The following is a 25,343-nucleotide window of genomic DNA, read 5'->3' as shown; positions in this document are numbered from 1 at the left end:
CTAGTCCTCTGTTTTTTGAAGTTTGTGTGTGAGTTTATCTTAGTGGGCTAGGCCCATTTAAGTTAGGGGACCTAGTCCTCTGTTGTCTTTTTGTGTGTAGTTTTCTTACAGGTCGAGGCCCGTTTAAGTTAGAGGACCTTGTCCTCTCTTCTGTCTTTATAGAGTTCTGTTTGTACAAAGCATATCTAAGGAGTCCAAATATCATAAAATTTCGGGTTTTAAAACGTGCTTTAAATACTCCCAAAAAAATGTCAATCACTGATGGCCATAGTAATGGCGTTTACTGCCTTGGAGCCATTCATCTACAGGAAACTTGTTCTTTCTGTCACTCCTTCAGCTCCAGAGTTCTCCAAGAAAGGAACAACAAATTAATACTGAAAGGTCTCCTTAAGCCTTCCTTCGAGGAGGATTTAGCCAGCTCTGCATCATCCTCCAAGTCTCCCAGAGGACAAGTTGGCAAAGAGACATTCTCCTGCACCGACTATTTTGTCTGGACCTCCTCAGAAAGTACTAAAATTGGATAAGCCTTCTACCTCTTCGGCTCCACTGTCCTCAGAGCCGGTCGAGGTTATCGATGTTGACACTGCAGTGTTGGCCCCAAGACTTTCGGAGCCGACCACTGAGAAATTGCATCAGAGCCGGTCTAGAAAGCTTTTGCCGGTCTCCCCAACTTTATGATCTCCCGTATTACAGAGATCTAGGTCGCCTTCCCTGTCATCCAGATCCTCCAAGAGCGTTTCGGAAGAGGATGTAGAGAGAATAGTGCTTAGACTTTTGAAGTCGTCTGCTTTACCAAAATGGTTGCTGGATCCGACCCAGTCTGTTCCGGAGCCATCTAAGACCATTCTCCCTGTTGCAGTTACTCCTCCGAGCCGTGTTAGTCCTTCAGAGCCGGAGATTTCGGTATCACTTGTTGTGGAACCCTTGGTTCCAGCACCCCTTGTGTCTATCTCGGAGCCAAGTTCCACTCCGACACCTTCGGCACCATCCTTGTTGTCTAGGAGCTGAAGCTCACCAGTTGACCCCGACAGGGACATTTGGACCTGAACTTCCTCGGTGCCGAGCTTACCTCTCGGTGCGTCGGCTAGGTTGAGCTCGGACCCTACATTCATCTCGGAGCCGATCACTCTGGAGCCAAGGGCTACCTCCGTCTCCTCGGAACCGGGGCTGTCCTCAGAGCCAGAGAGATCTGCATTCGAGGTGATGAGCGTGCTGTCTTGGTCGTCAGCTCTGCACAAGGGTACCGATACTCTTCCCCCTCAAGCACCGAACTCTGTCTCAGCACCCTCTCTCTCTTGGCAGCGGAGACCCTCAGTTGGGTTCTCCCAGTCTTCCAAGACCTCCCCAAAATACCCTTCTGAGGAGCCCCCTCAGAAGAGGACATGCAAGAGGAAGCATGTAGACTCCCCGGATGAGTTCATCACCTCGGATACTGACCTCGAGGAGTCAGAAGGGTCCCCTAGGTTGTCCTCTGATATCTCCTTTGTATATCTTAGAGATCCTGAAGCAGAGAGGCGGCTGGCCCATTGTCACCTCTTCTGATGAGGAGTCAGTATACCTGAAGGCTTTCGGGTCTCAACCTTCAGCCTCTTGGGTGTCTCCACCTTTTGATGAGCTTCTGGACCTAGTCAGTCAGAAGGTGTGGAAAACTCTTGATTCTGTGGAACCAGTCCCCAGAAGACCCAACAAATTTCTCTCAGCCCCCAAAGAGAAAGAGTTCCTGACCAAAGGTGTGCCTGTAGATGCCATGGTGGTGGCGGCGGCAGCCACAGAGAAGGATTTAGTGGAGACTTCTACATCTGTCCATCCACCGAACAGAGAGTCTTGAATGATGAATAGATATGGGAAGCATATATTCTCTTTAGCGGCTTATACTCTCAGATCACCGAGTTACCTCACACATTTTACTAGGCTTCAAAGAGATCACCTAACGGCGCTATGAGAATACTCTCCAAGGTGCATCAACTGAAGGAGTCCCTGAGAAAGTTACTGCTCAGTTGTCCACCTTAAACTCCATTGTTAACTCCTCCATGAAGCTGATTTCCTATGCAGCAGATGGAGCAAGTAGGGCAGTGGGTTCAGGGGTTTCCCTTAGGAGACCCTCCTGGATGTGCTTATGTAATATTGCGGAGCCCTTCAAATCTACTTTTACCAATGCCCCCTTTGATGGTTCCTCTTTGTTTGGACCTAAGGTAAAAGATGCACTCACCAGGTGCGAACAGGAAGGGAAAACTCTCTCTGCCACGGGAGTACGTTTTACCGTTCTTTCTAGACTATACCCCAAGGATCAGAGAGGCGGGAAAATATGGTTCAAGAAATCCCAGAGACTTTTCCAGGATGCACAGGGTGATTCCTCATTCAGAGGCAGGGGAGGAGGGGCTAATGGTGGACGTCGCCCTTGAGGCAGGGGGGGGTCTGCAAAACCAGGGTGGCCGCGATTCCTTTCGTGGCCAATCCCTATCAGCGCTCCTGATGTGGGGCCCGGCTTCACTTCTCTGTTGCCAGTCAGGGGTCGCTTATCTTTGTATCCAGAAGCCTGGCTCAACATCACCCAAGACAAGTGAGTAAAAAGAATAATCACCAGAGGATACTCCATACCCTTCTTTCTTTCACCCCACACCCCCAAGAAGTTCCCAGATGTTCCACCCAATCACAGGGATCAAGCAACCATAGAAGTTCAAAAGTTGCTTTCAAAGAGAGTCATCCAAACCATCCCCGCAGACCAGATAGGATTCGGAACTTACTCCAGATTCTTTTAGTGCCAAAACGAACATGTGACTGGAGGACCATTTTGGACCTCAGCAAATTAAACGAATCAGTAAAGAAGTCCAAGTTCCGAACGTTAAGCCTGCAGTCTATACTTCCACTGTTAGGGAAAGACAATTGGATGTGCTCCATAGATCTCCAGGATGCATACTACCATATCAAAATGGACAGAGCATCCAGGAGTCATCTACACTTCCGGCTGGGAGCCAGTCATTACCAATTTTGTGCTCTGCCTTTAGTCTCACCACAGCCCCCAGGGTGTTTACCAAATGCATGGCGGTAGTGACAGCTCACTTGAGACATCGTAGATTCCAAGTGTTTCCATAACTGGACGACTGGCTCCTGACCGGCACCACCAGGCACCTACTCCTACAAGCCAGGAATTCAACCATCCAGCTCTGCACCCAGCTAGGAATTAAGATAAATTGGGAAAAGTCTGCCTTGTTGTCCTCTCAATTTGTGACTTTTATAGGCACAGAATTAGACACAGTCACCATGATGGCTCATCTTCCTGCAGACAGAATTCAAAATCTCAGGCAACAGATATACAGCTTACTTCCTCAACAAAAAGTCAAGGCCAAGACAGTGTTGAAACTTTTAGGGACCATGGCTTCTACCATAACTCTAGTTCCATGAGCCAGATTGCATATGCGAATCCTTCACTGGCTACTTTTTTCCCAGTGATTTCTTCAACAACTACACTCTCTCATCATATTCTCATAATGGAATCTTGCAAAAAGGACCTTCGTTGACGGATTCAGCCCAATCAACTGACGATAAGAACACCCTTCCTTCCTCGCCAACCCGTTGCTACTGTGACCATGGATGCCTCCCAGATAGGGGGGCATTATCTAGGCAGGACTGTCCAATGCACATGGCAAGATCATGAGGCTCACTTGCATATCAGTGTCCTAGAGATGAGAGTAGTGCTACTAGCATTGTAAGGACTTCACGACTTTCTTCCTCTAGGGACGATAGCAATCCATTCGGACAATATGTCAGTGGTATGGTATCTAAACAAGCAAGGAGGAACCAGATCTTATCCCCTATGCAAGAGGCTCTTCGTGTTTGGCAGTGGGCGATATCTTCCCAGCTCTTTCTAGTAGCAACACATATCCTGGGGACAACCAATGTGATAGCCGACAAGCTCAGCAGGGCAATCTTGATGCCGCACGAGTGGTCTCTAAATCAGAAAGTCGCAGAACAGATTTTCCGCAAATGGGGACAGGCTTGCTGCGATCTGTTTGCCAGTCCAATCAACGCCAAATGCAGCAGCTACTTCTCCATTATCTCCCCGCCGGGGAGTCACTGAGAGATGCACTTGTTCACAGTTGGCCTCCGGGACTTCGCTATGCATTCCCCTTTTCGCTCATATTGAAAGTGATCCAGAAAGCAAAGTCCTTGGGAAGCAAAATGATTCTGATCACTTCTTACTGGCCTAGTCAGATTTGGTTCCCCTTTCTCAGGCCTCATCTCCTGGACGATCCATGGGCTCTGGACCCAGTTCCAGACCTCTTGACACACGTCAGGTTTCCTTCACCCCTGCCTCCACACCTTCAACTTGACAGAGTGACTGTTCCACTTCCATCCTAGTCAGGCTTCATGATTTTTCACTTGCAGTGACCCATATCCTCATGTCTCCCACAAACCTTTCAGGAGAAAATTTATAGGCTAACAAATGGAGAAGATTTTCTATCTGGGCAAAAGAGAAAAATGTAAATCCTTACATAGCACCCAACCCTTGGTGTTAGAATTCCTAAACAAACTTTTCCGTCGGGGATCAGCTGCTGCTACAATTGAAGTTCAACTGTCAGTGATATCCAATTTTCATTTGGGACAACATGAGCCTAATGTGATGGCTCACAGATTGTGTAAAACTTTACTTAAAGACACTACCTTGCTAAGACTACCTTTCAGGAACCTGTATCTCCTTGGGATCTAAATTTCATTCTTTCCAAAATTACTTCCCCGCCTTTGGAACCCGTGCATTCTTGTGAACTGAAGTTTCTGTCTTGGAAGACCATTTTTCTAGTAGCTATTACATCCGTTAGAAGGGTGTCAGAGTTGCAGGCAAGGTCAGTCAAACCGTCTTACTTGATTTTTCATAGAGACAGAGTTTCCCTTTCATACAAACTCTTCCTTCATCCACAAAGTTTGCTCTCAGTCTAATTTAAACCAAACTATCGAACTGCCTGTATGTTTTCCTAATCATTCAAACAGTGCAGAATATAAATTTCATCAACTTGATGTTCACAGACAGTTGCGGTTCTACCTACATAGAACCAAGGAACTTAGAAAATCAGACCAATTGTTCGTATCCTTTTTTGAAACTAGGATAGGTCTGCCAGTCTCCAAGGTAACTATCTAATTGGATTTCCAACTGTATCTCTTCTATCTACTCTTCTAATGGAAAAAGAACTTCCATTTAAAATGAAGGCTTATTCTACCAGACCCCTATCCACATCTATCCCAACTGACAGTATTTGTGCAGCAGTAGCTTGGGCTACCCCTCACACCTTTATTACTCATTACAAATTGGATTTGACCTCAAGGGGGGTAGAGCCTCCTTTGGTTCCACGGTTCTTAGGAGTATATTCCCGTGAGCCACCCGAGAAGATGGTGCTAGCGACGCTGTCCCATATGTAAGAATGAAGGTGAGATAGGACTACAGAACATAAAGATGTTCTGTACTCACCATAACGTTCCATGTTTGTAGTCCATCTCGCCCTTCATTCTTACGAACCCACCCACCTACCCTGTCCATGTATCCTTGGAGGATCTGGAGACAGGATAGTATTGCCTTTGGTAGGGTGGCGCCTTTCATCTTTGTCGTTCCTTGTGGATAACTTTCCTGACACTTTTATAGTCGGCAGCAAACAAGATCTGGGGATTCTTACTAGTGCACTATGGGATACCTACCTTGCCATGAGCCAACTAAGAGACTTTGAGCTTTGTAATCGGCCGAGTCGAAGCCGAGGATCGGCTCCGAACCCATATGTAAGAATGAAGGGCGAGATGGACTACAAACATGGAACATTATGGTGAGTAAATAACTTCTTTTTAAACAAAACCTTCAATATCGTTAGCACCTCTCCCCTTCTAAATTCCAAACATCCACATGAATACCCATCTTATCCTGGATACCTCCATATTGATTGATTATGCATAACTGTTTTATCCCATCTCACCCTGTCTTAGCTGTTAGTTGTTTAGCCTCATCTTCCTGTAACCTTTTTTTTAATCTTCCTCTAATCTTGTCATAATTAAGCCTTATGTAATGCCATTTGTGCCTTAGTTTCCTCATTCATTTGCTTTTAAAATTTTAATAAAATTTCTAGAATATCTCTAATACTGCTATAGGATCTCTGGTTGTTTTTTCTTGGCATAAGCTCCCTAAGTCTGGCTACAACACTTTCTTTTTTACTGTGCTAAAGTTTATTGTACTCTGTAGTTTTCAAAAATAATGGCCTTTCTAAACTCTTTGCTATTATCCAAATATACTCTCTTATTTCCCATTAGTTTTAAGCAGTAGCTTCTTTTCTTCTGTGAGATTCACATTCTTCAACCCCTGAATAAATCCTATTACTTTCCCATATCTTTCTTAATTTATACTCTGTTTTTAACATTTTCATTTTATCCCACTCATTAGCTATTACTTCAAAAGTAATTTCCATCTTCTTTAATAACTCTCAAATCATGTCCACTGCCTGTGCCTTAAATTCTACTCTGTTAATAGATTTATAGGAGTGTGCCATTGTATCCTTTTTATTTAATTACCCTGCATCTTTGTCATAGTTTTAATTGGTGCATGATCTGATATAGTTATTGCATAAGTCTCAAAGCTTTCAGTCAAAAGCAAATGCTCCTGAAAAAAATATAATTTCTAACCAGCTGTTGATTCTGTCAGAGCTCCTGCTACTAAATTTGCATCATACATACCAAATATTCTCGTGTACATATTCGGAAATGTACTCTCTCTTGTTCTGTTTGCCTTTCCAGGTCCCCCAGTACATCCTCAGTATTGTGTAACATGTTCCAGTCACCAGTCATAAATAATCTTTGCTGAAAGCTTATTTTTTTGTTAATCTCCATGATAACAGTTTTAGATGGAATATGGTAGAATAACAGCAAGGCTCGCCACTCAGCTGTATGATTGTCACTGTTGAAGTGACACCCTGACCCCATATGCAAAAATGGTAAAAAGGTATTGTGGATGGATAGACGAGTACATGTCATTATAATCCTTCTCCCCCACCACTAACCCCTTACTACCACAAATTTACTGCTATTGGAATCACCCGCCCCCCCACTATCACTGTTGGAGCCCTTCTCAGAGTAAATTTTATTACTTTTGCGTTGTCTGTGATCTTCTGCTGAATATCAACCCTGAACGTCTTTCTTTATCACATGCACTCAAAATATACCCCCTATCCAGTCTAGCAACTGTACTCATTTTAACGAGAAAAAAAAAAAGAAAGAAAATTACAATGATGTAATGTTGGTGTCCTATCTTGCCTTCATTCTTACTGGGTTGGGTTTGGATCCGATCTTCAAATCCGTCTCTGTCTTTATTTTCAAGCTCGAGGTCCTCTGCCAGCTCGTACCATGCACTGGAACCATCCCCAGATCTTGTTTGCCACTAAACTGATCAAGCGTTCATCTTCTAGCTCTGGGTAAGTACAACTTCTTTGGATACTTTTTAGTCAGTAATTCTTAGATAACTTTATTTTTATAGCTTAGTGTATCTACTTGCTAGTTAGTATTTTCGTATTTGAGCAGTTTCTGATATTTGGCCATAATTTATTTTCTAGGCTTTGTGTTTTCCCCTTTGCGGCGTCTCTTAAGTGTAATTGGTGTGTTAGTGCTATAGTTCGTTTAAATTAGAGAAGTGTAACAAAAGCCCATTTAATTTAGAGGGCTGTAGGCCTTGTGTTTCTTGTTTATCCTCTTTCTGGCTTGTTTTTAAGTGTAGTTGGTGTTTTAGTGGTACAGTTTGTGTTCAGTTAGAGAACTGTAATAGAGCCTGTTTAAGTTAGAGGGCTGTATCCTTGTCTTTTCTCTGTGTGTTGCATGTCCCCAATAGTTCGAACCGTTTAAGTTACAGGGTCGAGTCCAATTTAAAAAAAAAAAAGTTTGTTACTGAGAGTTACTGTTGTTTTTCACTGTTGCTTTCTTTTCTTTTTCGCCTTAAAAATGTCCAGTAAGGATTCTAAACCAATGAGATTTAAAAAGTGAGAGAGATGCCCCTCAGTGACCAACACAGATTTTTTGTTTATTGTCTTGGGGCTATCCATCTCCAGAAATCGTGCTCTATTTATCACTCTTTTAATCATAGAGCCCTCCTGGAGAGGAAAAATAAGTTGATTTTAAAAGGCCTACTCAAAACCCCGTTCTTAGAGGCGCTGGAAGAAGGTCCAGGTTCTTCTAGGTCGGATAAGTCACCTTCTGCAAAGTCTGACAAGTCGGACATATCTTCAGAATCTGGAAAAAGACCTTCCTCTTCTTCATCCTTGGATCTGGCATACAAGATTCCTCGACTGTCCTCCTCGGATCCGAATTCTGTTGGATCAGACAGAGCTGTATTAGCTCCGATAGCTTCTTGTTCAGTGCCAGTGGAGTTTGAGCTTAGGAGCTGGTCTCCCTTATTTTGAGATCACCCATTTTACATAAAGCTAAATTTCCAACTCACTTGACTCAATCTTCTAGGAGCCTTTCCGATGATGATGTGGATTGGGTGGTACAGAAGCTTTTAAAGACACCGGTGCTGACCAAATTACTGTTGGATCTGACCCACAGGGCTTCGGATCCTATGGCATCCACTTCCTCTGTGCCAAGTCCTCTTCCGATCCAAAAACTGACTTTGGAGTTGGAAGGTCCAGAGTTGGTACTAGTGGAAGTGTCATATCTGAGACCCACCACGGGTTCCATGGATCCGACTACTGCTCAGACATCCTCGGCTCCATCAGACCTGGCGGGGTCTAGGAGCCGACAGTTTCTGGTCGGATCCAGGGAGGTATATTGGATCGGACAGCTGTCTGATCGTACTTTGCCTCTCGCAGCCTCGGCTCAGTTGAGTCCGGCTCCTACCTCAGCCATGGGTCCATTGTCTTTGGTTCTGGGGGGTCCATCAGCTTCTTCAGATCCAGGGCTATCCTCTGATCAGTGACAGTGGGCTTTTGAGGTCATGAGGAGGGTGCGGTCTCCACAGACAGGTCCACAGTCCTCTCCAGATATTCCTCCCTCTAGAGCATTAGTGCCTGCCTCTTTACCCCTACATCCACAGGGACGCAGAAACCCTAGACCTCAGGATGCCCCACAAGGTAACAACAGACACACCAGACTATGCATGGGGGGTTCACTTGGCAGGGCAGTGCATTCAGGGCAAATGGAACCCGAGACAGATGCACCTGCATATCAACCAAAAAGAAATATTAGATGTACAGAATTCCCTGACGGCCTTCAAAGACCGCATTCTTCCAGGACAACTATTGGTAAAGACAGACAACACCACAGTTATGTGTCACATAAACAAGCAGGGGGGAACCCACTCGTACCCTCTCTGCAGACTAGCCATGGCGCTGTGGAACACAGCCTTGAGCTTCCAAGTGCACCTACAAGCTCAATTCCTGCCAGGCAAGCTAAATTCACTGGCAGATGACTTAAGCAGAAATCTCTTGGACCCACACAAATGGAAACTGGAGCCAAAATATTCAACCTCTTGAGGAACAAATGGGGGACTCCAGAGGTAGACCTCTTTGTCTCCCCTCAGAACTACCATTTGGACAAATTCTGCACAAGGACTCCCCACAGTCAAGCTTGGAAAGTGGATGCCCTGTCCTTTACCTGGGAAAGCCTCTCGGTTTATGCCTTTCCCCCTCTGCCTCTCCTCTCGAATGTTCTGCTAAAGATCAAACAGGACAAGCCAAGGACAATACTGATTGCACCAGACTGGCCACGCCAACACTGGTATCCCCTCTTGCGCAGTAGGACACTGCTGCAACCATGGCACCTGCCTCAGACCACTTCCCTGCTGTCCCAGCAGGAGGGCCAGATTCAAATCATAAACCTTGCAGCCTGGCTAATTTCTTGAGCTCCCCAATAGCATCACTCAGTAAGCAGGTGCTAGATGTCATCCTGGATGCCAGGAGGCCTAGTACTAGAAATTCCTATGCTGAAAAATGGAAAAGATACTATTCCTGGAGCCAGACTCAGGGGATGGGCACAGCGGTGCCCAGCTTACCTCATATTCTTCGTTACTTAACAGAAATGCTCCACAAAGGCCTATCCTTCTCGTCAGTTAAAATTCATGCCTCTGCCATTTCAGCTCATTATAATACAGAGCCACCCCTCTTCTCTCACCCTCTGCGTTAAAACAATTCCTTAGAGGGGCCAAAAATTTAAGACACACACAGGAGAGCCCCTGATCCAGCCTGGGACCTAAACTTTGTATTGGAAAAGCTCACTCTCCCTCCCTTTGAGCCAGCTGCAACAGCCGAGCTGAAATTCCTTTCTTGGAAAACCACATTCCTTCTAGCCATCACTTCAGCAAGAAGAGTGTCTGATTTACAGGCCCTCATGGCAGTGGAACCCTTCATTATCTTCCATGCAGACAGGGTTTTCCTCAGGACCAGTCCTTCCTTTATGCCCAAGGTGGTGTCTAGTGTGGCCCTTAATCAGTCCATTCACTTGCCTACTTTCTTCCCTAATCTACAAAACAAAGGAGAACGAATACTGCACTCTCTGGATGTGCACAGACAACTTAGATTTTATTTGGACAGGACTAAGCCTCTCAGAAAATCTGAACCGCTGCTAGTTGGCATTGCTGCAAGGGCAGAGGGGAAGGCCATTTCAAAGCAAACCATTTCCAAATGGATAGCTCATTGCATTTATTTCTGCTACAAGCACCATGGAAAACCTACCCCACAGGGGATAAGATCACATTCCACCAGGGCTGCATCTACCTCTGCAGCCTTTCTCAGAGGTGTCCCTACCAGAGACATCCTAGAAGCTGCTACCTGGAGCTCTGTACATACCTTCACCAAGCATTACCACATGCCTCTTCTTTCTAAACCCAGAGATGATTTTGCCACTGCAGTTTTGCAGGGCTTAATAGCTGGCGCTAATGCTCTCTAACTTCCTCTTCTGTTCCTTAGCTTTGGGAATCAACCCAAATGTGATGACTGCAACAGTGAGACACGAAGAACATAGTACAGTTGTGTACACTTACCATAAATGTAGATGTTCGAGTGTATTCACGGTTGCAGTCCTGGTTACCCTCCCTCCAGCCCCCTGACTTCTCTTGGCTCTAACTTTCCTTCTTGTTTGGTATATTTAAGTTTTCTGGTGTATTTGCTTTTTGATGGAGGTGTAACATAATATATAATTGCTTCCCATTGTGGGGGCACCTGACATCTGGGGCAAGAAGAACTGATGTAATGGTGTCGGCTGCATGTTTTATACCCCTGACGTCATGGAAGAAGAGACCGCATCCGACGCAGGAATCCGAGACTCTGGTATTCAGGCCGGTTGAGGGCTACCTGCAGGCAGATAACCCAAATGTGATGATGACTGCAACAGTGAATACACTCGAACATCTACATTTATGGTAAATGTACACAACTGTACTGTTTGTCATCCCATTTTCCCTCCCCGCTTCAAAGATAAAAAAAGTTACGGACATTCCACCCAGTCAGAAGGAACAGGCAACTCTAGAAATTCAAACGTTGTTAGACAAAAGTCATCCAAGAAGTCCCCACAGACCAATTAGTTTTCGGAACTTACTTGAGTTTCTTTTTAGTTCCAAAGAAAACAGGGGACTGGCAGCCCATTCTGGATCTCAGCATTTTTAACAAATCAGTAAAGAAGAGCAAGTTCCAAATGGTGGCACTGCAGTTGATGCTCCCATTCCTGGGAAAAGATGATTGGATGTGCTCTATAGATCCCCAGGATACATGCTATCACATAAAAATGGAAAGGCAATGCAGCAGACACTTGCGCTTTCAGCTGGGAGCCAGTCACTACCAGTTTTAAGCTCTGCCCTTTGGCCTCACTACAGCCCCCAGAGTGTTCACCAAATGTATGTCAGTAGTAGTGGCTCACTTGAGACATCTAGGATTCCGGATGTTTCCATTTTTAGACGACTGTCTGTTAACCGCCACAAACAGGCATCTGCTAATCAAGGCCAGAAATACAGCCTTGCAACTCTGCTCCCGCCTAGGGATTACCATAAGCTACGAAAACTCTGCCTTACTGCCTTCTCAGCATGTGGTATTTATAGGTGGCAGAGTTAGACTCAGCACAGATGACAGCAAAACTTTCACCAGAAAAGGTCCAATCTCTAAGGTACCAGGTGAGATATCTTTTGAGAAGAAAAAAAGCCCCAGCGAGGATAGTTCTAAACGCTCTAGGGATCATGGCAGCAGCAGTAGTTTTAGTTCCCCTGGCACGTCTATATATGAGGATTCTTCAGTGGTTGTTATCCACTCAGTGGTTTATGCAGGAACTACCAATGTCTCTCAGAATAATCATAATCTTGCAAAAAGGACCTTCGATGGTGGCTACACTCCACTCAAGTGACTCTAGGTCGACCATTTGTTCAGTCCCAACCAGTGGCCACTGTGACCATGGATGCTTCCGAGATAGGGTGGGGGGGCATTATTTGGGAAAGACAATCCAAGACACCTGGCAGAACCACGAGGCGCATTTGAACATTAATGTCCTAGAGATGATAGTGGTGCTTTTAGCATTGCAAGCATTCGAGGACTCTTCCCCCCCCCCCCCGGGAACCATTGCAATCCAGACAGACAACATGTTAGTCGTGTGGTATATAAACAAACAAGGAGGAACCAGGTTTTACCCCCTATGTTGAGAGGCCCTGAGAGTATGGGAGTGGGCAACCTCCTCCCAACGCTTTCTAATAGCAACACACATCCCAGGGAAATCCAGCATAATAGACTCTGCAGAGCGATTCTGGTGCCTCACAAGTGGTCCCTGAAACCGGAAGTAGCAGAAAAATGTTTTCAAAAATAGGGCCAGCCTTGCCGCGACCTGTTTGAGACATCCATGAATACCAAGTGCAACAGCTGCTTTGCCCTCATAAACCCCACCGGGGAGTCACCAAGTTATACACTTGTACACAATTGGCCGCTTGGTCTCCTTTACGCCCCCCCCCCTTTCCACTAATTCCCAAAGTCCTTCAGAAAGCCAGTTGTTTGGGAAGGGAGTTGATACTCATTGCTCCATGCTGGCCTCACCAAATCTGGTTCCCCTTCCTGTGGCCTCATCTTCGGGAGGAGCCATGGGTTCTAGACCCAGTTCCTGACTTATTGACTCATGTGCCAGGAATGCTCCACCCATCTCTTCAGACCCTCAAACTAACAGCGTGGCTGCTCCGATTCCAGCGATTGCCAGGCTTCCACCCCTCTCGGATTAAACACATTCTAATTTCTTCTCGTAAGTCTTCAATTAGGAAAATTTACAAAAGCAAATGGAAATGATTCTGTTTATGGGCTGCCCATAACCATATCGATCTTTTTTCTGCTCCTATTAGTTTCGTCCTAGCCTTCCTAGCTAAACTTTTTAATGTAGGTGCAGCTGCAGCTACTATTAGGGTTCAGCTAGCAGTGATTTCATACTTCCATTTGTGAGATTTTGGCACTAATGTAATGTCTTATAAGCTATGTAAGGCTTTTCTCAAAGGTACTATTTTGTTAAGACCACCTATCAGGACCCTCCAGCACCTTGGGATATAAATTTTGTTCCATCTCGTATAGTTTTTCCTCCCTTTGAGCCAGCATCATCATGCGAACTAATGTTTTTGACCTGGAAAACAATTTTCTTGGTGGCTATCACCTGTGCTAGAAGAATGTCAGAGTTGCAAGCGTTGTCCATAAAGCCTCCATATTTGCTTTTCCAAAGAGACAGGGTGTCTTTGCGAATAAACCCCTCTTTGCTACCTAAAGTGGTTTCAGAAACAAATTTTAAATAAATTATTGAGTGAGCAGTTTTCTTCCCAAATTATGAAAGTAAAGCAGAGTACATGTTACATCAATTGGATGTACACAGTTACGTCTTTACATACATAGAACTGCAAAATTCCAAAAATCTGATCAGCTATTTGTTTCCTTTTCAGATTCAAAGAAAGGATCCTTTGTTTACAAGTCTCAAAATAAAGAACTTCCAAAAAAAATTAAGGCTCATTCTACAAGCGCCATTGCTACTTCTTCAGTTTTTCTGGCTAAGGTGCCTATTGACACTTTGTGCTGCAGCAACATGGGCTAAGCCCCACACCGTTATCACTCATTACAAAGTAGATTTCGCCTCCAGAAGTAGAGCCTCCTTTGGATCCATGGTTCTGATGAATATTCTCCCGTGAGCCACCCAAGAATCAAGGTGCTAGGGACGCCGTCCCAACCTAGTAAGAATGAAGGCAAGGTAGGACAACATCACATAAAGAAGTTATGTACTCACCATAACATTCCATGTGTGCTGTCCATCTTTGCCTTCATTCTTACACCCCACCCTCCATCCCCCTTCCCCCTTCTTTTACTCCCAGAAAACCAGGTCTAATCAAATCTGATCCCCTTGACCTCTGCCCTTCTTCATCAGCCTCTGAGTCCTTCCTTGGCATTAGGCATACCCGTATAAATTTATGGCAAACAAGATCTGGGGATGGTTCCAGTGCATGCTGGGATAGGAAGTTAGCCACGAGCTGGCAGAGGACCTCGAACTTGAAAATCAAGGCCGAGACAGATCCGAGGATAGTTTCCGAACCCAACCTAGTAAGAATGAAGGCGAAGATGGACAACACACGTGGAACGTTATGCTGAGTACGTAACTTTTTTCTACCTTATATCCTTGTTTGTTTTCTTTTAAACACCTTTATTAAGTCATCACTTAAGACACCGGCCAGCATACATTAACATAAAAGAAAACAAGCTATATTAACATATTTTCAATTTACATACATTATGCATCACACATCTTTTCTTTCTTTTTATCTATCATTAGTCCAACATTACATAAATTGCTAAATTCCTGCCTTCTCTGAAACCTCAGTTCTCCCGAATATTTTTTACCTATATTGTTCCCACAATTTTCATTTATTTCAATGTAATTTGCTCCTTCCCTTTCCTAAACATCCTTCTTTCAGTTCTTTTTTCTCTTTTATAACATTCAGTATTTCATGTAGAGTTGGTTTAGACTTCTATTTCCATTTACTAGTAATTGCTTTTCGGAAGCCAACAAAGTTAAGCTTAGTAAGGCCTTACTTTGTCTAGGCATTTTAGATCCTGTGTTCCAGCTCAAAAGAACATTTCCTTACTCCAGTATTTCTGACAGAGTTATTCTGTAGGGTATTTTTTAAAATCTTCCAGTTCATTACACATTCAAAAAATATCTTCTGAGTTATCCCTTGCTTCTCCATTACACCTCCAACATTTGCGGTCTACCTGAGGAAAAATTCTTTGAAGTCTCCTTGACATATAAAAATACCTATGCAAGCACTTCCAAGCAAAGATCCTAAGCCTTCTGGTTGTTGCATGCTTGGAAGTCATGCATATGTCCTCCAATTGTTCTGTTGTAAACCGCATTTTCACTTTCACTTCCAAATATTTTCTAACCTCCTCTGATTGAGTCTACCAGCAGCTCCTGTTCCAGATTGAATTAAAAACCATTCCAAAGCAGTTATTTCACTAAGGTTCCCCTGTCCCTTTCACTTTTCCTTTACTTTAATATCAATCCCTGTTAGAGAAGGCAGTCTCTATCCTGCAGTTCAAGAGTCTTCCTGGCCTTATTCCATTTTATTACCTTTTCCCCTCTCTCTCTCTCTCTCTCTCTCTCACTCTCTATCTAGTTATTTGCTTCCAGTACCTTAGTTTCTTTGCCAGTTTTCTCCAGTAAATCCCAGCCCTGTTTTCTGTTTCCATACTTAGTAATTCCTCTCTGCAAAATCTCCTTTCTCTGTTTTTGTGTTGGCTTTGTTCTTAGAGTACTTTCTTCTGTTTTTATGACTATACTCTTTATGATTATTATTCTCCTTAAGGATCTGCATCCAGAATCCCACCTTTTGCTTATTTCTTAAATCCCCCTGCTTTATCATCATTCCTTTCCATTTTGAACTGTAACCTGCTTCTGTTATGTATGGAAGCCTTAGCTGTATAGCTCTAAAATATCCCTTCAAATAAGGTAATCCTAAATCATTTTATTCTATTGGAAGGATTAACGTATCCCATTTAACTTTTGCCTTCTTTCCTTCCCAAAAATGTTCCTTCAGTTATCCACAGCTTCTCCTTTGGCTGATAAAATAATGCCTGACCTGTGTATAAAATTCAAGGGACTAAAAACATTTTCACTGCTTGCATCTTACTATCCATATCCATAAACAATAGCTTCTAGTTTCTCGGTTTTTGTTTTTTCTTCTGTGTAGTCTCTTCTCATATATTCTTAAATGCCATAACAGAAGCCATTTTAATCCATACTCCTAACTACATCTTATCATGTCCCCATAAATATGGGTATTGCTGACCCAATTTGTGTGTGGGTACATAGTTTTACAGCTGTAGCCTTTGTTTTATCTTCATTAATTTTATATTCTGAAAAGACTTGAAACTGTCTCAAAATGTTCCACAACATGTGCCAATATGTCCTTTTCTGGATTTATCCAGTACAAATAGTATAATCTGCAAATAAAGCCAACTTTTCCTGATTTCCATAACAATTATATGCTTACATTCCTGGGTTCCTTATTTTCTTTGCTAGTGGCTCTAAACATAAAGCAAATAAATGGGAAAGAGGACACCACTGCCTGGTTCCTGTGTTCAAACACAAACTTCTCTGAGAGGAACTTTCCCACTTTAATTCTTGCCTCTTTGGTCCTTCGCATTTCCTGCTAATAAACCTTATTATTGTGTCCGGAGATGCAGATGCTTCCAATGTCCTACTCTTAAAATCCCAGCTTACTGTGTCTAGTGCATCAAGACCCACCAACAGCGGCAGTATTTTCTAACATTTTCCTTCCCTTTGGATCATCATTGTTTTATTAATATTGTTGAATGTTTGCTTCTCCTCCACAAACACACATTGATCCATATCTATAAATTTTGGCAGCACCTTTGCCATCCTTTTAGCTAGTATAGATGTCCACACTTACATAATCATCGTTTATAGTTGAAATTGGTGTATATGAGCTGGATTTGATAGATCTCTGTCTTTATGTAATACAGCCACCCCAGCTTTCTTCCAAGATGTTAGTGCTTCCCCTCCTTTTAAAATACTGTTAAACAAAAATTTCCAGATCTTTGTCACTTTCTTCCCCCCTACTTCCAAATTTCCACAGGAATACCATCCATTCCTGAAGACTTTCATGAAGATTAAATATATATTACCATTATTATATCTTCTTCTCGTATCTTAACTGTTAATTGTTGAGTCTCATCTGCTTCTAACCTTGGCATAATTAAATCTTCCATAAATATTTCCCTTTGTGCCGTTTCTGGATTTTTGTTTCTCTGCTTTATACATATTTTTATAAAATTTCCAAAGTATGTCTAATACCTCTACAGGATCTGTAGTTATTTTTCTTGTCATAGGCTCCCTACATTTGGCAACAACCCATCTGAAGTAGGACTTCATTTGTCAGCAACCTTTGGGATACGGATCCGAACTCGGATCCGAGCCGGCAACTTCTATCACAGCATAGATCCGAGCTCCTAGCTCCTCCCTTTACCCATAATCCCCTGCCAACCCTGACTGACCTCAGATCTAGTTTGCCGCTCTTCAAGCAACAGCTAGATTCCAGAGCTCTAGGTGATTCTGTGAGGGAAAAAAAAAACAGTTTTCAACTCTCTCTATTTCTTAATCGTGTGTCTGTGTGTGTGTGTTTAAGTTTCCCCTTAACGCTAATTTCTCTTACTTTTTAGCTTAAATTAGCTTAAATTTTAATTTAAATTTTCCTCCCTGCCCTCGCTGGTCGCAGTGTGTGTGTGTGTATAGAGTGTAGGGGCCTAGTGAGTGTGTTTTACTTTAGTTATGTCGGAGGCCCCTAAAGCCATTTTTTCAAAATGCACCGAGTGTGGTCACAAGCTTTTACCGTCTGATGGCCACACTCTGTGCATTAGGTGCCTTGGGGTTGTACACCTCTCTTCGGGTTGCGCGATTTGCGCTGCGTTCAACCCCAGGGCACTTAAGGATCGGAAGTCGAAGCTGGCTCTGGCGGGCCTTTTGCCCCCAGACCCAGCTCCGGCCTCAGGTACTTCTGTAACAGTTACCCAGTGCTTGGTAACGGCCACTCCTGCCCCCCTCTCTCCGACTGGGACTCAACCTCCCACTGTGGCTTCGGAGGTGAGGGAGGCCAGGAAAGAGAAGCGGAGGGAGAAGCACCTTAAACGGTGGGCTGAGGACTCCTCCTCGGCCCCGCTTGCCAAGCGTGTTTCTCCCTCCAGGGTTTCTGGTTCACCTCCTCCTCTGATCCGATCCCCTTGCTTCTCCTGGGACCCGAGGAGGAGGTGACCCGGTCCCTGTCAAGGTCATCGAGGCGGCACTCCAGGCCTGCCTCGGTGGCCTCCTCGAGGTCCACATTTAGTATGTCGGACGCAGACATGGACCGGATGATGAGGTTCATCCAGGCCCACATGCAGATGGGAGTGCTCTTGCCCCCCCCCCCGGGGCGGAGCTCGTCCCCTTTTTTCGCTCCTATAGCTCTTTCTCCGACCCGCCTCCTGGGTTCGGAGCTGTCGGAGCCGAGCCGCGTTGGATCCGGGGGTGGGTCGGAGCCGACAGTGCTGAGCACTTAGGCTCCGACTATTCCCTCGAGTTTGTCGGATCCAACCTCTCGGAGCTGTGGGCCAAGCTTTGGATCCGAGGGACTCAGTGTGCTCTCTGCCCCGTCCCGGTCGGAGCGCATGGGTCCTTCGGATCCGATGGTCTCGGCTACGGGTCTGATCCCCACCTCGGATCTGAGTGGGAGTCTGATCTCAGATCTGTCAGATAGCGGCTCCCCCTCGGCTTTCGCAGTGGTGGAGAGGGTGCTGTTGAGTGCATCTAGGCCCCCGGTCCTGGCTTCGGCTCCTCCCTGCACTCCCTCTCAGCTGGTCCTGGCTCCCCTCACCCAGCCTTCGGGGCAGCCTGCTTCAGCGCCTCTAGGTTTTCCATTGGAACAGGATCTTGCTGGTGAGGACTCCTCGGACAGCCCCCCCCCCCCCGAGGAGGTTCCTCGCAAGTCAAAGTGCAAAAGGAGGCACGTGGACTCCCCTGAGTCCCTCACTGAGGATATGGACTTGGATGAAGGGGAAGGCTCCCCAAGGTCACCCCCCGAGGATGTCTCCCTTGGAGACATCATGGAAATGCTAAGAATCAGGGGGGGTGGTCTGCCCCCAAGGCTTCCTCCGATGAGTCCGTATTCCTAGAGGCGTTCGAGGCAGGACCATCTACCTCTTGGGTGTCCCCTCCCCCCGACCCCTTAGTGGATCTTATAGCCACTAGGGCTTGGAAGGAGCCGGACACTGTAGAGCCTGTTCCGAAGTGCCCAGACAAAATTTTGAGCCCCCCATCAGATAGAACCCATTGGAGCAGAGGTTCCCCTGTGGATGCCATGTTGGTGATGGTAGCCACCAAGAGAGAGTTGGCTCAGGAGAGCCCCACGGTTCATCCGCCGAGCAAGGAGTCTCGCGCGATGGACTGCCTTGGGAAGCGGGCCTTCAGTTCAGTGACCTTCTCCTTGAGGGCCATGAACTATATGGCACACGTCATTCGGATGCAGCGGGATCTAATCAAAGAATACGCTGCCTCCCCCCCCCGGGGTCCATGTCGGAAGGGGACAAGCAACTGTACTTTTCCCGAATGTCCACCCTACATTCTATTTCCAACACCTCTATGCGGCTCTTGTCTCATGCCACTGAGGGAGCCGCTAGAGCAGGCGGAGTCGGGCTGGTCATGAGGAGGCAAGCCTGGCTCCGACATTGTGACTTCTCTGATCCCTTTAAGGCATCATTTGCGAATGCCTCTTTTGATGGTTCTGCATTGTTTGGCAAAACCGTTCGTGACACCCTTGTCCACAGCGAGAAAGACGGGAAGACGTCTGCCGTCGGAGTCCGCTTCTCTGCTCCCCAGAGGTCCTTTACCAAGAACCAAAAGGGTCAGAAGAAGATGTGGTTCTGGAAATCACATCAATCCCAGTCTGCTCCGGACAACCAGTCCTCTTTGAACCTTTCTCTGAGACGCCCACGCAGAACCCCTGAGGGGTTACCCGGCTGCTCCACTCTGGAGGCAGTCGGGGGACGTTTCTCGAGGCACGTAGCAATGTGGGAGTCCATAACAATGGATCGCTGGGTGCTTCGTGTTATATCCAGAGGATACCAAATTCCCTTTCTTGTAACCCCCAGTATCAGAAGCCTCCCCGATGTACCACCCAATCAGAGGGAGGCGGCTGCTGCAGAAATTCAGCAGCTCTTACAAAAAAGAGCCATCCAGCCCGTCCCCCCAGATCAGCACGGATCAGGATTTTACTCCAGGTTCTTTCTGGTGCCAAAAAAGACGGGGGATGCGAGGCCTATCTTGGACCTTTCTCTCTTGAACTTGGCAGTACCAAAAGTAAAGTTCCGGATGGTCACTCTGCAATCTATCCTTCCACTACTAAGGGAAAACGACTGGATGTGCTCAATAGACCTCAAGGATGCGTACTATCATATTCTCGTGGACAGACACTCCAGGAGGTTTCTCCGCTTCCAGCTGGGAGCCAGCCATTTCCAATTCAGGGCCCTTCCCTTCAGTCTCACCTCAACCCCCAGGGTGTTCACCAAGGTCTTGGCAGCGATAGCGGCCCACCTGAGACTCCAGGGAATTCAGGTCTTTCCGTACCTGGACGACTGGCTCCTTACCGCCCCAACAAGGCATCTTCTTTGCTCATGCAGGGATTATTTCCTCAACCTGGCTCCACTCTTAGGGTTGACCATCAACACGGCCAAATCCTCCCTGGCTCCTGCACAAGTATTGGATTTCATAGGGGCGAGGTTGTACTCCAGACTGATGCTTGTTTTCTTGACTCCAGATCGGCTTCAGAACCTGAGGTTGCATGTGCAGGCTGTCTTTCAACTTCAAGCTCCTTCGGCGGAATTGGTCCTGAGGGCTCTAGGGTCCATGGCGGCAGCAATTCCGCTGCTGCCATTGGCCTGGTTGAATATGAGGGTCATACAATGGACCCTCCAGGTACAATGGTCCCTATATCGCAATCCCCTGTCTCATCCCATCTCCCTAAGCAAGGTTTGCAGAAGGTCGCTCGTGTGGTGGCTCCAGTCCTCCAATCTCCACACGGGACGCCCCTTCCCGCTGCCTCCGACAGTTACCACAGTGACCACGGACGCTTTTCGCCTGGGGTGGGGGGGGCACTATTCGGGCAGAACAGTCCAAGGCACGTGGAACAACATAGAGTCCTCTTTGCATATCAACGTCCTGGAGATGAGGGCGGTGCTTTTGATGTTGCAAGTGCTTCACAACCCTCTTCCGGTGGGGACGATTGCGGTACAGACGGACATGTCAGTCATCTGGTACATCAACAAACAGGGGGGAACCAGGTCTTACCCACTCTGTCACGAGGCCATGAGAGTATGGGAATGGGCGATTTCCACCAACCGCTTTCTCATCGCAATGCACATTCCGGGACGGTCCAACATATTGGCGGACAGGCTCAGTCGTACTATCCTGACTCCTTACGAGTGGTCTCTCAATCCTCTAGTGGCAGAGCAAATATTTGCCCGATGGGGGTGACCTTGTTGCGATCTTTTTGCCTCTCACTCAAATACAATGATTACTTTGCTCTTTTCCCCCCTCCGGGGGAGTCCCCGAGAGACTCTCTAGTTCATGCTTGGCCTCCCGGTCTGCTTTATGCTTACCCGCCTCTGCCCCTGATGTTGAAACTATTGCAGAAAGCCAGTCGGTTGGGGAGCAAAATGATCCTCATTGCCCCATTCTGGCCTCGTCAGACGTGGTTCCCTTACCTATGGTCTCACCTGATTCATCCGCCCTGGATGTTAGATCCCCTTCCGGATCTCATTTCACACCCCCTGGGTCTTCCAACCCCGAACCTAGCCAACCTAAAGCTGACAGCTTGGTTGCTCCAGTTCCACTCCTGATAAGGACTCCCGGAATTTCATCTCCAGTCAAAGCCATCCTAGTAGCAGCTCACAAGCCCTCCACCAGAAGGGTCTATCGGAGCAAATGGAAACGTTTTTCCATTTGGGCGGAACACCGTCAGTTGGATCCTTTCACGGCGCCGGTAGCATCGGTTCTAGATTTTCTATTTTCTCTCTTTCACCAGGGGACTAGTTCTTCCACGGTCAAAGTGCAACTTGCAGCAATTTCACACTACCATGTAGGTCAGGAATCAGGGCCACTTATTACTTCCAAACTGTGTAAGACCTTCCTTAAGGGTACCTTTCTTCTCAGGCCCCCGGTCAAGGAGGTGGTACCCCCATAGGATTTATCCCTAGTTTTACAGGCCTTGACTAGCCCCTCTTTCTAGCCGGCGGCCACTGTTGATCTTAAATACCTCTCTTGGAAAACGGCCTTTTTGGTGGCCATAACTTCAGCCAAGAGGGTCTCGGAACTCCAGGCTCTCTGTGTCAAACCACCGTATTTGGTCTTCCACCCAGACAGAGTTCACCTCAGGATCAATCCGTCTTTCCTACCTAAGGTATCATCAGAAGCTAACATCAATCAATCTATTAATCTTCCAGTATTCTTCCCCAACTATCAAAACAAAGGAGAGTATAAGCTGCACTCTTTAGATGTGCACAGACAACTACGTTTTTATACTCATCGAACTACTGGTCATAGGCAATCTGATCAGTTGTTTGTCTCCTTTGCCAAAAACAACTTCGGTAAGGCGGTTTCTAAGGTTACCTCTCGATGGATATCTAATTGTATTCTCTTAGCATATCAGAGCTCGGGAAGGCCTGCACCTCAGGGAGTCCGTGCTCATTCTACGAGGGCCATTGCTACATCGGCTGCTTTCAAGGCTAGAGTTTCTCTGGATGACATTTGTTCCGCAGCCACTTGGGCTTCGTCTCATACCTTTATCAGCCACTACAAAGTAGATATTGTCTCCCGAGGCAGGGCGTCGTTTGGCTCTGCACTGCTCCGGAATATCCTTCCATGAAGGCCACCCAAGATTTAGGTAGCTGGGGACTCTATCCCAAAGATTGCTGACAAATGAAGTCCTACTTCAGATTAAGAAGTTATGTACTCACCATAACGTTCCATCTGAGTAGGTATCTTCATTTGTCTGCAACCACCCCCCCCTCCTTCCCCCCTGACCAAAATGATCCTACTTAGGGTTCTTTAGATTAGTTCCCTCTGGGAACACAGTACTAGCTGTGCTATTGGGCAAACTTGATCTGAGGTCAGTCAGGGTTGGCAGGGGATTATGGGTAAAGGGAGGAGCTAGGAGCTCGGATCTATGCTGTGATAGAAGTTGCCGGCTCGGATCCGTATCCCAAAGGTTGCAGACAAATGAAGATGCCTACTCAGATGGAATGTTATGGTGAGTACATAACTTCTTATTTCTAGTTTCTGTTGCATAAATCATTGTGCTAAATGTTTTGGTGCTGCGGAGTTATAAAACAAAAATAGCTGCTTAACAACAATCTTTTAAAACTCCTGCATATTATCCAGATACTCCTTTATTTTCTCTTTAGCACGTTGCATTTACACCTCTTGTTCTGTGAGATTCCTCTTATTCTGCAATACGTTATCCTTTCTCAGCCCCTCTAAGTAATCCGTATTACTTAACCATTTCTCTCTTATGTCTACTCAGTTTTTTAACTTCATTTTCATTGTATCCCACTCACTAGCTATTACTTCTGAAGAAATTTCTATTTTCCCTAATAACTCATGAATAATTTCCACTACCTTTTGCTCCTCTGTTTTTAACAGGTAGATGGGAAAGCACCACTGTCTTTTTGTTACTTTTGTACCCTGTATTTTTATCTTTTGTTTTTATCTGTGCATGATCTGAAGCAGTAATTGGATGCATGTCTAAGCTTTCAATTAAATGCACATGTTCCTTTGAAATATAATTTCTGTCTGTTCTAGCTTGGTTGTTGTACCTTGGGGAATAATATGCAAATTCTGTCCAAATTTCTGCTACTAAGTTCACATTTTCCATACCAAATATTTTCTTAAAATTTCTTCGGAAATCTACCCTCTTTTGTCATCGTCGTCGTCCCCCCCCCCCCCCAAGTGCCTCTGATGCATCTCACTATTACAAATCAAGTTCCAGTCACCACCTCATAAATAAACTTCCCTACTGAAAGAAGATTTTTTTTCTCACAAAATTTTCTTAAGCTCCATAATCGCAGTTCCTCCTCCCTTGCCAGTAGCCCCTAACTACAACAAATCTACTACTATTGTCTTTTTTTCCTCTTCTATCACTTTTGGATTCCCTGCAGCAATTAGTATAGTTATTCTCATTTTCCTTTGTCCCTGTTATTCTGCTGAATACCAGTCCTGAAATGCTTTCTTTGTCAAATTCAAATGCTCATTTCTTTGCAAATGTGTCTGCTGTGGCATTGCTACTTTTGCACTCTATATTTATTAATATAATTCATTACTCTTTCTTTTTTGTCTATACCTGTAAGGCCATTTATGTTCCAAAGAGAATATGGATAGTAAAAAGTAAAAAACACTTGGCATTTTCAGAAGAAGTACTTTAGCATAGTACATTTAGTAACTGCTGTCACCTAAGAATAGACTTCATCAGAATACAACTTCGCTTTCATAGTCTGTTTAAATACATACCATTAACCATTCAGTTTTAAAACACAGTTAAGCCACAATTCAAATGGAAATTAATTTAGTATTAATTGTTTATTATGTTACGTTTTGTTAAGTTTAAGCCTCGCTGGTGGTGTAGAAGGATAACTTTCTGAGTGTGACAGGTGACACAAGTTCATTTAGCAGTTCAGTCACTTGATGGCATGGTTTGGGAGAATGGGCATGACCATCCTGTACCACTCCTCTGCAGCATGATGTGTGCTGAATAGAGATGAGGAGTTGGGCCACTGCAGGATTGAAATGGGTGTAGCCACCCAATACAGTGACGGGAGTCATTGATGGCCATGTGCATGGAGCATAATACAAACTGTTAAAAGGATATAGGTGGTCCCTTCGGTGCTGTAGGTTCTCATGTCACCACCCAGTTAGACAGTCTAGGGCCATTCATACAAAGGGATGTCAGAGGAAGTACCAAACACCCCTGATATCTGCTTAGATGACAGCCCCTCTGAATGGCTCTTGCCATTTAGAGATTTCCCCATTTGTAAAAAATGAATGGGCTCGATCGAGTCTGATTGGGTGTGGCTTGCGGATCAGCACGATGCGTAAAGATTGTACATAAATGATTTCTTCCATTGGTGGTAGAATATTTATATTTTAAAGGACAAGTCTGCAGCTTTTGGCATAATAAGTTTAAACAGTATTTTGTGAAGGCATTTTCTTCTTTTTTATTTATTTTAGGGGGGGGGCTCTTACTAAACAGTCATTAATAACTCAGAAAGAAGAGTCGCAGCCAAGGGAGATCTTGTAGA

At 45.3% G+C, this 25,343-nt stretch overlaps 1 protein-coding gene across 1 annotated transcript in view; it reads left to right on the top strand.

The window, feature by feature from the left end:
• The window catches only part of ATRX (ATRX chromatin remodeler), a 3,779,564-nt gene that overhangs the window by 3,259,608 nt on the left and 494,613 nt on the right, over window positions 1-25,343 (top strand). The gene's annotated exons all lie outside the window — the stretch shown is intronic.

This window comes from Protopterus annectens, chromosome 15.part0 (assembly GCF_019279795.1).
Source record: "Protopterus annectens isolate FY-2018-M chromosome 15.part0, PAN1.0, whole genome shotgun sequence".
NCBI classification, from domain to species: Eukaryota; Metazoa; Chordata; order Ceratodontiformes; family Protopteridae; genus Protopterus; species Protopterus annectens.
The sequence above is the reverse complement of the archived record's forward strand: the minus strand, read 5'-3'. Positions and strand labels throughout refer to the sequence as shown.